Genomic DNA, 12,374 nt, shown 5'->3' with positions numbered 1-12,374 from the left:
AAATCAAGAAAATAACAAAGAAAAAGAAAAACAAAGAAAACAAAAAAGAAAATAAAGAAAAATTAAAATAAAGAAAAAGAAAATGATCAAGAAAATAGTAAAGAAAATAATAAAGACAACGTTAAAAGATATTGATTTACGAAGGTTATTTTACGTTGTACAGTAGAAACAAACCAACAAACAAACAAACAAACGATAAATAAATAAATAAATAGAAAAATATAACACCACAAACGAGAGAGAGAGAGGTGAATAGGCGCTGCGTAGTTGAAAAGCGGCCTCACAACACACACACACACACACACACACACACACACACACACACACACACACACACACATTCTTCGGGTCAGCCACCTTGCCTGTACTTCTTTTTTTTATGGTTCACCCAAGAATTACCTCCTCCTCCTCTTCCTCCCCCTCCTCCTCCTCCTCCTCCTCCTCTTCCTCTTCCTTCAACTTCTTATGCACCTGTTTCTCTCTTCTTCCTTATATGTTTTTGTTGTTGTTTTTGTTCCTCTTCTTCATCTCCTCTTTATCTTCTTTTTATCTCCTTTACTGTCCTCTTTTCTTACCTTATTCTTCCTCTTAACTTCGTTTGTCTTGTTCCTCTTATTCCTCTGTTCTGCCGCCTCTTCCTCTTTCTTCAGTTTCTTCTTCATTCTTCTTCTTTAACTTTATTTTACTTTCTTACTCTATTTTCTTGTTCCTCCTCTTCATTTCGTCTCCTCTTGGTCCCTTCTTTTATCCCTCCTCTGCCTCTTCCTCTTTCTTCCATTGCTTCTTCTTCATTCTTCTTCTTTTACTTTATTTTACTTTCTTAGACTATTTTCTTGTTCTTCCTCTTCATTTCCTTTTCTTGTTCCTCTTATTCTCCTCTCCTCTTATTCCTCTGTTCTTCCGCCTCTTCGTCTTCCTTTATTTGCTTCTTCTTTATTCATTCTTCTTTTTAACTTTATTTTCTTTTTTATGTTTTCTTTATTTTCTTTATTATTTTTCTTCTTTATTTTCATTCTTTATTTTCTTTATTATTTCCGTTAGTTTTCTTTTTCTTTATTATTTTCTATCTTTATTTTCTTTATTTATTTTCTTTATTACTTTCATTCTCTATTTTCTTTCATTATTTTCTTATTTTCTTTCTTATTTTTCTCTTTATTTTCATTTTATATTTTCAGTCACAGATTAGCGGCTTTTTTTTTCCTTTACTATTTTCTTTCTTCTTTTCATTATTCTTTTCATTCTTCTCTGTTTTCTTTCTCTTTTTCATTATTATTTTCTTCTTTTCTTTTTTTCATTATCATTTTCTTTATTTTCTTCCTTTACTTTTTTTCTTTATTTTTAGCCCCAGAATAGCGGATGGTTCCTTCTCGTCTAAGCCTTCTTTCCTATAAACAAACAAACACTCAACTTTCTTTTTACTCAGCTTGGGCTCAGAGTAATCTAACCTGTTGTCTTCTTTTTTTTTGCCTTCTCTATCTTCTTTTCATTTATCCCTTTGTTTCTTCTTCCTTATCCATTATTTTCCTTAATTGACCTTTCTCTCCTCTCTCTCCTTTCCTTCCCTGTTCCTCTTCCTCTCTTCTAGTTTTACCTTCTCTATCTCCTTTTCTTTTATTTCCATCTTCTTTTATCTCTTCTATTATCTCTGTCCCCTTTTCTTTTCTTCCTTTGTTTCTTCTTCCTCATCCATTCTTTTCCTTAATTGACCTTTCTCTCCTCTCTCTCCTTTCCTTCCCTGTTCCTCTTCCTCTCTTCTAGTTTTACCTTCTCTATCTCCTTTTCTTTTATTTCCATCTTCTTTTATCTCTTCTATTATCTCTGTCCCCTTTTCTTTTCTTCCTTTGTTTCTTCTTCCTCATCCATTCTTTTCCTTTATTTACCTTTCTCTCCTCTCTCTCCTTTCCTTCCCTGTTCCTCTTCCTCCCTTTTAGCTTTACCTTCTCTATCTTCTTTTCTTTCATTCCTTTGTTTCCTCCTCCTCATCCATTATTTTCCCTCTCCTTTCCTTCGCATCTGTTACCTTTCTTCTTCTCTCCTTTCACTCCTTTCTTTATTTCCTTCCTCTTCCTTACCCATTCTCCTTTATCAACCTTCCTCTCGTCTCCTCTTTCCTTCCCTCCTGTTATTCTCTTTCTCTTTCTTTCTCTTATCTATATTTACCTTAGTTCTCTTCCTTATCCATTATTTTCCTTACTTTATCTTTCTCTCGTCTCCTTTCCTCCCTTTTTTACTCTCTTTCTCTTTTCTCCTCTCTTCTATATTTACTTTTTCCTTTTTCTTTCATCCCTTTCTTTATTTCCTCTTCCTTAACTTTATCTTCATCTCTCCTCTCCTCTCCTCCTCTCTTACTCTCTCTTTCTTTTCTCCTTCCTTCCATCTCTACCTTTCTTCTCTTCATTTCATTCCTTTGTTTTCTCTTCCTTATCCATTCCTTCTTTCTTCTTTCCTTCCCTACTGTTACCTCTCTTCTCCTTTTCCTTCATCCCTTTGTTTCTTCTTTATCCAGTGTTTTCCTTAGTCAGCCTTCGTCTCCTGTCCCTTTTCCTTCCTACCTGTTACCTCTCTTCTCCTTTTCCTTCATCCCTTTGTTTCTTCTTTATCCAGTGTTTTCCTTAGTCAGCCTTCGTCTCCTCTCCCTTTTCCTTCCTACCTGTACTCTCCCTTTTCTTCCTCCTTCCTGTTCCTTTTTCCAACCCACCTGACGGGGAAGACCCAAAACGAACAGGTAACCAACCCGCTGCATACGAGTCACATTTATAACACACACACACACACACACACACACACACACACACACACACACACACTCTCTCTCTCTCTCTCTCTCTCTCTCTCTCTCTCTCTCTCTCTCTCTCTCTCTCTCTCTCTCTCTCTCTCTCTCTCTCTCTCTCTCTCTCAACTACGAAAGGCGAATGAAATGAAGAGCAGAAATTCAGAGATAGAAGAGAGGAGAGAAGAAAAAGAGAGTAAGAGAGGAGGAGAGGAGAGGAGAGATGAAGATAAGGTTAAGGAAGAGGAAATAAAGAAAGGGATGAAAGAAAAAAGAACCCACAAAGTTAGCAACATGAGCGGGTTTCATAGCTTAGAGCGAAGGGGATTCCCGGGGTATTTCGCAGGGCTTGGGGAGGAGGAAGAGTAAGAGGAGGAGGAGGAAAGGTTTGGGGGAATACAGAGGAGGGGAGAAAGGTGGTTACTTGTGGGGCAGGAGAAGAAGAAGAGGAAAGGAAGCAGGAGGAAGAAGAGGAGGAGGAGGAGGAGGAAAGGTTTGGGGGAATACTGAGGAGGGGAGGTGGTTGCTTATGGGGAAGAAGAAGAAGAATAGGAAAGTAAGGAGAAGGAGGAGGAGGCGGTAGAAGAGGAGTTACGTGATGAATATAGCTAAAAGGAGGTATCTAGGCGGGGGGGTAAAGAAGGAGGAGGAGGAGGAGGAGATGAATGAATAGACGGTGAAGGAAGAAGAGGAGGAGGATGGGCTGGGAAGAGCGAGAAGCGGTGGACGACGAAGAGGAGGAGGAGGAGGAGGAGGAGGAGGAGGAGGAGATGAATGGTAGAGGGTGAAGGAAGAGGAGGAGGAGGAGGATGGGCTGGGAAGAGCGAGAACCGGTGGACGACGAAGAGGAGGAGGAGGAGGAGGAGGAGGGGGAGGAAGAGGAGATGAATGGATAGACGGTGAAGGAAGAGGAGGAGGAGGATGGGCTGGGAAGAGCGAGAAGCGGTGGACGAGGAAGAGGAGGAGGAGGAGGAGGAGGAGGAGGGGGAGGAAGAGGAGATGAATGGATAGACGGTGAAGGAAGAGGAGGAGGAGGATGGGCTGGGAAGAGCAAGAAGCGGTGGACGACGAAGAGGAGGAGGAGGAGGAGGAGGAGGAGGAGGTGTCAAAACTATCTTACTTTCTCCTCCGATTTCATTCCTGTTTATTTCTCGTCTTCACTCAGCTTACAAATCCTTTCTATCATGACAACGATTTTTTTTCTGTTCCTCCGATTTTCTTCATTATTTTCCCTCGCTTTCATTCCTCGTTTACTTTCCTGTTTACTAATTTGCTTGTTTTCCTTTCGTTTTTACTCTTCGACTTTCATTTCCATTCTCGTTTACTACTTCCATCAGTGTGTGTGTGAGAGAGAGAGAGAGCTTGTGGGGGGGGAACGTGAACTCTTGCCTCCTAAATGTTTAAAAATGCTCGTAAAATGCTCGACGTAAATGTACTTTGAAGATGACAGAAACACTTCGGCGCAGCGAGGAAGAAAAAAAAAAAGTATCTCATCATTTATTTTATTTATGTTGTAAAGGAAGAAAGATACCGAAGAAAATAGAGAGAAAATACCAAAGAAAAAGCAAGAGAGAGAGAGAGAGAGAGAGAGAGAGAGAATTTTTTGTTAGGGTACAGTGAGTAGTTGGGTTTTTTTGTCCCCTCCCCTCTCTCTCTCTCTCTCTCTCTCTCTCTCTCTCTCTCTCTCTCTCTCTCTCTCTCTCTCTCTCTCTCTCTCTCTCTCTCTCTTTCATTGTACCACTCCTGGATAACGCGTCATCTCCTCCTCCTCCTCCTCCTCCTCCCCCTCCCCCTCTTCCTCCTCCTCCTCTTCCTCCTCCTCCTCCCCCTCCTCCTCCTCCTCCTCCTCCTAATACTAAGCTGCTAATGGTTGGGCTTTCAATCAATGTCATACACTTCCCTATTTCATCGTCCTCCTCCTCCTCCTCCTCTTCCTAGCTCCTCCTCCTTCTCCTCCTCCTCCTCCTCCTCCTCCTCCAAATCACAATAATCTCTCAGCATAACGTTACTGCATTGTCTTTTGAAGCTCAGTTACTTCATAAAAAGTGAGACAAAAAGCGAATCAGCTGCCCGGGCCCCATAAAACTCTTCTTGTTATGACGAGAGGAACTTTTTTTCATGCTTTTCTTCAGCTGCAACCTTTCGCTGATCGAGTTTCTCTTTGACCTCTTGACGCTCTTATATATATTCGGTTTTCATAGTTGCAGGTGGGAGAATATCGGTATGTTTGAGTGATGATATCGATGAGTGTGACCGTACGTTGCAATTAGCGGTCTTTCAGTTTTGGACATGTTGCAAGTTAAAGTCATTCGCTGGGAAGTTGAAGTTGATTTTTTATTTTGAGTTTGACTGAAGAAAAAGACGAAGAGCATGATGATGGAGGAGGAGGAGGAGAAGGAGATATATGAAGAAGAGCAAGAGGAGGAGGAGAGAGAGAGAGAGAGAGAGAGAGAGAGAGAGAGAGAAGAAGAAAAAGAAGAAGAAAAAGATGATGATAATTATGAGGAGGAGGAGGAGGAGGAGGAGGAGAAGAAGGAGGAGACATATGAAGAAGAGCAAGAGTTGGAGAGAGAGAGAGAGAGAAAAAAAAAATTGGAGTTTGAATAGCGGGCTTTTTTGTTCCCATTTCTTTTTGCCCTTGAACCGCTTTCTTTCCTATTAAAAAAAAAAAAAAGCATTCCTCGCTGCCCATATAGAAGAACTCGATGACTTGGAAAACCACTGACAGGCGTATACGATGGCAAGTAAACGTTAACTTCCTACCAGTGTATCAGGACGCCTCTCTTCCCGAAATTGACCTCTCTTTCGGCCGCCTCTTTTAATTCTTTTTTGGAGCAGCGAGTAGCGGGCTTTTATTATTGTTTCCTTTATTATGTGCGCTTGAGCTGTCTCCTTTGTTGTAAAAAAAAAAAGTAAAAATATTATCTTGGAAGTTAAATACCTCGCTCGCCGTAGAAAACTCGATCGCTCAGAAAACCGTTGATATTAGGCACCCCACAATAATGGCCTAACACGGGTACATACAAGATCTAAGTACACAAGTATATCTATAAGAGGTGTTAAGTAATTTTTTTTATAACAAAGGAGACAGCTCAAGGGCACACAAAAAAGGAAACAATAATAAAAAAAAAGTCCGCTACTCGCTGCTCCCAAAAAGAATCCAAAGAGGTGGCCGAAAGAGGGGTCAATTTCGGGAATGTTCCAATAGTAATGTATATTTTTAAGTAGTGTTAATGTAAGTGTAAGTATATATCATAGCATAAATGTGTGCTTAAATAGCAGGGTATATGTATAAGCTGTATAATTATTGTAAGTATATTTAATAATGGTATTTGTAATATTTTGTGTGGGTGAGAAACTAGCAAATAAAAAAGGAAGACGAAAACGAAGAAGGAAAAGAAGACGAAGAAGCAGAAGATGAAGAACAAGAAAAAGAAGAAAACAAAAACAAAAACATCAATAATAAGAAACAAAAACAATAATGGCTGTAAAAAATAAAAATAAGAATAAAAATAACAGCGCGAAAAACCTGTACTTTCCCGAATATCCGTGCACTGTACGCACATGCATGTAGAGTACAATCAAAGAAGAACAAGTTTTCTTAAAGAGTACAAATGAAATATATCTATTGGATGCAAGAAGCGAAAACTGCAAGGAAAGGTTGTGTGAAAAGCTGAAACCCGCACCGGACCTCGGAGCGCGCGGAACCCTGCTCTATCCAACCTCTTGCCGGTCCGCGCGTGACGTTCACTGCGCAGACTGGGCTCGCATATACATTAATTAGGTATGCCGCTCATATTCATTCCAAGAAACACGCCAGTCCTCGTCGACAGACCGGCTTGGTCGGCTCTGTCTGTCGGCAACGTGCAAAGGGGCGCAGTTGGCAAAGGCCCGTGCTCCCCCCTCTATAGGGAGGAAACAATCTTTGAACAACAACATTCGTCCCCACGCCGCGCGCCGACCTTGTATATCCATATCTTGGGTACAAACTGGTGGAGGGACCGGCTTTGGGTCTCAGGAGGAGGGAGTGGTCATGAAAAGTAGCCTGTTTTTTTGTGTTTGTTTATGTTTGGCCAACGAAACACGGCAGGGCTAATCAAAGTACATATGTGTTCATGTTTGTATTTATATTCATGCACGCTCTGGCAATATTTCTGCGGTGTCTGATTTACGCAATAGAGTGAAATTTCTTGCCTAATAAACACTCACATAAGCTCTGTCGCGACCGAGCGAGTGAGAGTGAGGAAGTGAGTCAGTGAGTGTGAGTGAGTGTGTCAGTGAGAAGGGTTTTAATGGAATGTACGAGTAATAATATAAGTTACGTTCCTATTAGATTCGTTCCCTTCTGGGAGGAAACGCTGACTCGTGTACTGCAACGGCCAGGACGGGTGTGTGGGCTGCTGCAGGAGGGGAGGGGCAGAAAAACAACACTATCCTACAACCAGAGCCATCTCTCTCTCTCTCTCTCTCTCTCTCTCTCTCTCTCTCTCTCTCTCTCTCTCTCTCTCTCTCTCTCTCTCCTTCCTCCTCCTCCTCCTCCTCCTCCTCCTCTTTTATCATCATAACCATCATCATCATCATACTCGTCTTCTTCCTCCTCCTCATCAGCAGCAGCAGCATCCACGGTGACGTTATTTAGCGCGACGCGCTACGAAAGTGATACCATCATTGAGGACGCATCCTTACCAAGAACGACTGAAGGGACTAAGCCTCTTCACGTTGGTAAAGAGACAATTGCTGGGAGACGTGATACAAGTCTTCAAGTATACCTGAACAAGTTCAGCAATGTCGATCACTCCAAACTCCTCACGCTACAAACTAACCTGAGCACAAGAAACAACGGTAAAACATTCCAAGGGAAGCGATGCAGTACGGATATCGGCAGGAGTTATTTCTCGAACAGAGTCGTCCGCCATTGGAACAGCCTTCCTGCAGAAGTGGTTAGCTCGGAGACAATCACCTCCTTAAGGAATCGCATTGATCCTCGCTTTACTACGTCAGGGATGAACTAAACATATCCACGAGTACGTTCAGAAGCTCTATATTCTTTTCCACGGGTCACTCCTGTGGCTGAAGGATTGATTAAATCACTGAAAGCAGGCAGCCTTTCAATGAACCGTGGGCTTCCTGCTGCCTGCTCGTCCTTGCATCCATGTTCCTCTTTCTCGTCATCATCATCATCTCCTCCTCCTCCTCTTCTCCTCCACCCCCGTAGCTTCAGAATATCTCTACCATACCTGTAATTAAGGTCAGGTGGTCGCTGTCTCGTGCACAGGACCATTGCTCGGTCAGGTAACTCATCGTCCGCCAGCAAAGCCACGTCGGCCCCTCTCCTCTTCGCCCTGACCTCCTGTAAGGCTTGCGTTCATTAGCAGGCGTGTTTTGCGTTCCCTGGTAATGATAATGTTCCCCCGGTAATGGCTGTAGCTTTCCTCCGTTTTTCTTAATTATGGTGTGTGGGGGACAGGGGAGGGGAGAGAGGGAGAGAGGCTGCTCGGTAGGAATATTTTTGGTGTTTTTTCTTTGCATTCACGATGTTGGGTTATGTTTGTGTGTTGGAAGTTAGCAAAATGAGACGTCTTTCTTTTCTTCTTCCTTCATCTTCCTTCTATTTCCTCTTCCATCCTCTTCCTTCTCTTCCTTCAGCAAAATGAGACTCCCTTTCTTCCTCTTTTTTCTCTTCTTCCTTCCTCTTCCTTCTCTCTCTTCTTTTTCCTCTTCCTTCTCTTCCTTTAGCAACCTTTTCTACCTCTCCCTTCCTCTTCCTTCTTCTTCTCTTCCTTCTCCTTCCTTCCTCTTCCTTCCTTTTCCTTCTTCTGTTCCTTCTCTTCCTTCACCAACCTTTCCTTTTCCTTATCCTTCTTCTCTTCCATACCCTCTTCTTTCTCTTCCTTCTTTTCCTTCCTCTTCCTTATTTTCCTTCTCTTCCCTCTACTCTTCCCTCCTCTTCCTCTTCCTCTTCCTTCTCCTCTTCCTTCTCTTCCTTCAGCATCCCTTCCTTCCTCGTCCTTCCTCTTCCTTCTTTTCCTTCCTCTTCCTTATCTTCCCTCTACTCTTCCCTCCGCCTCCTCTTCCTTCTCTTCCTTCTCTTCTTTCACATCCCTTCCTTCCTCTTCCTTTCTCTTCCTTCAGCTGTCCTTCCTTCCTTCTTTCTTTCAGCTTTCCTCTTTGCTTCCTTTCCTTCCTTTCTCTTTATCCTCCTTCCTTCCCCTTTCGTCACTTCTTTACAACTTTGGCAGGTCTTAAAAAGTGCCCTGCAACGCCTCTCTAAAATTTAACGATTCCTGTTATGTATTTTAGAAGAAGATTAAGATATATAAAAGATAGACAGAAGATCAAACATCCCCTACATTGAAAAACATGAATAACCTCCTACTTTTCCTCTTCTCTTCTCTCTCCTGACCTTTTTATACATTTCGAACGCTGATTAAAAAGAGAGAGAGAGAGAGAGAGAGAGAGAGAGAGAGGAAGGGAAAATTGTATGAAGAGGAGAGGGGAGATATATTTTTTCCTGCGTCTTATTTTCCTCTTTTCCCTCTTTTCCATTGGCTTTGATTTCCGCCCCTTTACGTTGTCCTTGCCCGCCCGTTGGTGCTCACAGAGGGGAAATTTTGCAGGGATAGGAGAGAAATGGAAGAGTTGGGGATTGAAAGAAAGAAAACGGGGTGAGGAGCTGTGAGGGATGCTGCTTTGTTTTGTTTTCGTTTCTAATTCATTTATTCTCTCTCTCTCTCTCTCTCTCTCTCTCTCTCTCTCTCTCTCTCTCTCTCTCTCTCTCTCACTAATGCGTTTTATACTTGGAAGATCAATTTTCTAGTGTATTTAGCAATCTGTTTTCCTTATCCTCTCCTCCTCCTACTACTACTACATAAACTACATAAATGACTACTACTACTATAAATTATACTTTTTCTTTTTTCCATCTTTTTCTCTGCCTTCCATTCTACTACTACTACTACCACGAGGAACTGGCGGATTGGGGGGTTTCTGCGGGGGTCTCTCCTCCCGTACCACGCTGCCACATCTCTTGTCTCCAATTGTGGGATTAGAGTCAAGGTGTTAAGTGGACCACCATTAGCCTCCCTTCATGTCCTCCTCCTCCTCCTCCTCCTCCTCCTCTCTCTTCCGAAACAAAAGATCCTGCCTATCAAATCTATTAACCTTTTATAACGACCTCTTCACTGTTTATGACGTAACCAAATCACTGGACGTAGTCTATCTTGATTTCCAGAAAGCGTTTGATAAAGTCCCGCATCATAAATTACTTTACAAATTAAAACAAATAGGTATTGACGGTCAGGTAAACCAATGGATCGCGAATTGGTTGAGCAACAGACAACAAAGAGTAGTGATTGACGGATTTAACTCAGAGTGGGCGCCTGTCACTAGTGGCGTCCCTCAGGGCTCGGTTCTTGGCCCAGTGCTCTTCATTATTTACATCAACGACGTGGATGTTGGACTCAATAACCGCATTAGTAAATTTGCAGACGACACAAAGATTGGTAACTCGGTTCTCACTGACGAAGACAGGCAAAGCCTCCAAGAGGATTTGCACAAAATTTCAGCTTGGTCGGATAGATGGGAGATGCCCTTTAACGTAGACATGTGCCAGGTCCTTCAAGTTGGAACGAGGAATAAAAAGTTTGATTACGAAATGCGCGGCGTAAAACTCAAAAGCGTTCAATGCGTCAAGGACTTGGGGTCAAAATCGCGTCAAACCTCAAATTCTCACAGCAATGCATCGATGCAGCAAATAAAGCGAACAGAATGTTGGGCTTCATTAAAAGAAACTTTTATTTAAGAATAAAGATGTAATACTCCCGCTCTACAACAGTTTAGTCAGACCCACTTGGAATATGCGGTACAGTTTTGGTCTCCCCACCATGCAAAGGATATTGCTAAATTAGAAGGTGTTCAGCGTCGGGCAGCGAAAATTATCCCTTCCTTGCGCAACAAATCCTACGAAGAAAGGCTTTCTACCCTTAACATGTTCTCTCTTGAGAAACGTCGCCTCCGAGGAAAACTGATCGAATGTTTTAAAATACTTAATGGTTTCACGAATGTAGACAGATCAACATTGTTTATGATCGATGACACTTTGCGCACGAGGAACAATGGCGTAAAACTCAGATGTAGACAAGTAAATTCAGACTGCACCAAATTTTTCTTCACCAACGTTGTAGTGCGAGAATGGAATAAGCTCCCATCATCAGTGGTCCAGTGAAACACGATTGACTCCTTCAAAAATAAGCTCGACCGTCACTTCCTTCAACTTAATATCAACTAGAGTAGAAATGCAACGTTTTGGAGTCTTCTGATTAATGTAAAATCACTTAGGTTTAAGGACAGACCACCAAGTCTGGACCATGGGGTCTGTGTGGTCTGATTTTCTATGTAAATCTATGTAAATCTCTCTCTCTCTCTCTCTTATATATCATCTAGAGTAGAAATGCAACGTTTTGGAGCCTTCTGATTAATGTAAAATCACTTAGGTTTAAGGACAGACCACCAAGTCTGGACCATGGGGTCTGTGTGGTCTGATTTTCTATGTAAATTCTCTCTCTCTCTCTCTCTCTCTCTCTCTCTCTCTCTCTCTCTCTCTCTCTCTCTCTCTCTCTCTCTCTCTCTCTCTCTCTCTCTCTCTCTCTCTCTCTCTCTCTCTCTCTCTCTCTCTCTCTCTCTCTCTCTCTCTCTCTCTCTCTCTCTCTCTCTCTCTCTCTCTGTCTCTCTCTCTCTCTCTCTCTCTCTCTCTCTCTCTCTCTCTCTCTCTCTCTCTCTCTCTCTCTCTCTCTCTCTCTCTCTCTCTCTCTCTCTCTCTCTCTCTCTCTCTCTCTCTCTCTCTCTCTCTTCTTCGGGGACGAGAATACAGGCTGTCTTGGTGACCTGTTCGTCATGCACTCATGATCCAGTTTGGCGCAGACTCTTTCAGTAGTTCTTTCACTAACATTAGTGGCTCTTGCTGTTCTTGCAGTTACTCTTGTGAGTGGCATAATAAATCCTCTGTTGTTTTTTTCGTCTAAAAAGTACTTGTTTACATTGTAAATGAGTTCTTTCTCGCGACGTGGAGAGGCAGGGAGAGGGAGGGAGGGGAGAGGCAGAGGCGGGAGCGGGCCACCCATGGGCCCACCTGCTGACCCTTCCATGACCTTGAGAGAAGTGACCTGGGCTCTGGATGTGTAGAATGACAACGTTGGAACACAACGTTGTCAAGTGTCGTGGTATTTATACAAAATATTTGTTATCTTAAAAACGAAACAATCTTAACGCTATATGAGCTTATTGGATTATCCAATTATTTAATTAAATTAATTTAAAGGTAGTAAATACTACTACTACTACTACTACTACTACTACTACTACTACTACTACTACTACTACTACTACTACTACTACTACTTCTACTACTACTACTACTACTACTACTACTATTTTAATTTCTCATGTCTTCCATTCTCCTTTTCCTCCTGTCCGAATTCTGAGAGCAAATTAAAATACGTTGAGAGTAGTTTGGCATGGAAAGGTCTTCAATACCGCTTCCTAATGACATTCTATTTTCTCTTCTTCCTCCTCCTCGCCTTTCTTCCCCTCCCCCTCCTCCTCCTCC

Source organism: Eriocheir sinensis, unplaced genomic scaffold, assembly GCF_024679095.1.
Source record: "Eriocheir sinensis breed Jianghai 21 unplaced genomic scaffold, ASM2467909v1 Scaffold1118, whole genome shotgun sequence".
In the NCBI taxonomy this organism is placed as follows: Eukaryota; Metazoa; Arthropoda; class Malacostraca; order Decapoda; family Varunidae; genus Eriocheir; species Eriocheir sinensis.
Note: the sequence above shows the minus strand (reverse complement) of the source record.